The sequence below is a fragment of the Echinops telfairi genome, unplaced genomic scaffold (genome assembly GCF_000313985.2).
Source record: "Echinops telfairi isolate 266 unplaced genomic scaffold, ASM31398v2 ScPeMD7_5;HRSCAF=22, whole genome shotgun sequence".
Classification (NCBI taxonomy): Eukaryota; Metazoa; Chordata; class Mammalia; order Afrosoricida; family Tenrecidae; genus Echinops; species Echinops telfairi.
Window position 1 is genome coordinate 16377103 of NW_022103901.1, and position 1460 is coordinate 16378562.

Here is a 1460-nt window from a genome sequence, read left to right on the forward strand (position 1 = left end):
ACTGGCCTGTGATCGTCCTGCACTCAGCATCATTGCATGTGTTTCGTGAGTCTGAAGAGGACTTTATAGATCGATATCGGACACGTGGGCTACTAACGGACTTGTGGACTTGATCTGGACTGGGCTGGGATGGTTTCTCAATATTCAGCTGCTTTTGTATATACAATTCTTTCTTATACATGTGTGTTTATGAATTTGTTTCTCTAGTCTACCCGGACTAACACATATTTTAGCACCAAGAAGTGAGACTCTGGGTGCACCGTTCAGCATAATCCACACTGGTAATCTTTATTTTGCTGGTCACTTTACGGTCGTACTTCTAACCGAACAGATGGCAGATAGAGGCGGTCTTAGTTCTCTGCTCTTGTTGGGTGCCCTTCAGTTGGTTCAGACTCAGAGCCACCCAGTGCCCACAGACTAAGACATAGCCTGGCCCGGCGCCACCCTCACACTTGTTGGCATGTTTGAACCCATTGTCACAGCCTCGGTGTCAGTCCATTTGGCTGAGTGTCTCCCTCTTTTATCAGCTGACCTTCTGCTTTACCAACTCAATGTCCTTTTCCAGCCTCTCCGGATAACCTGTCCAAATATGTTAGATGTCGGCTCGCTCTCCTTGCTCTGACTGTATTTCTTCCTAGATAGCTTACTCTGTTCTTCTCCGATACGTTCAATATTCTTCTCTATCTGGCATCCAATATTCTTAGTTATCTAGTGCTGCTACATCCGAAATACCCCAAGTGGGTGGTTGTAATGAACAGAAGTTTATTCGATCACAGTTTATGAGAACAGAAGTCCAAATTCCGGACACCCAGGTGAACTCTGGCAGTGTGGAGGCAAAGGTCTGTGTCTCTTTTCAACTTCTGTTCCTGGATTCCTGGGAGATGGTTGCGTGGTGTTGTTTCCTCGTCTCTGCTTCTTGGCCTCTCTGCCTGGTCTGCTCTTTTTATATCTCAGATGTGCTTGGTAAAACACACCTGTGCAGATCTTAAAGGTTTATCTTAAAATAAGCAGCTACCTAAGGGGGGCATCAACTAAGTCTTCAGGAAGACTTTAAGCACATGAGTCTGCATGATCCAAGGATTGTAAATAATCACATCCAGATCTGACAGAGGGAACACCTGGTTTTCAGAAGGCTGTGGATGACAGTGGAAGATCAAAATCCTTTTGCAGGGTCCCCACGTGGATGACGCCTCTGGTGAATCCCCTCTGACCATAGTCTAGGGAGGCGAATAGCCTTGCAGTCAGACAGAGAGCATGGTAAAGTTGATTCTGGCAAATACAGTTAGGTCAAAAGATAATATCTTAGTATTTGACCCACTTTAAAGTTGTTTCCATTTTAATCTTTTCTGCTTTCTTTTCTACTGAGGTTTTCTGTTTTGACCAGTCATTGTTGTTGGTTTCTTTGTTTGCTTCTTGTTTGTTTTGTATTATTTTTTCTGTATTAGAAATACAACTTTCCT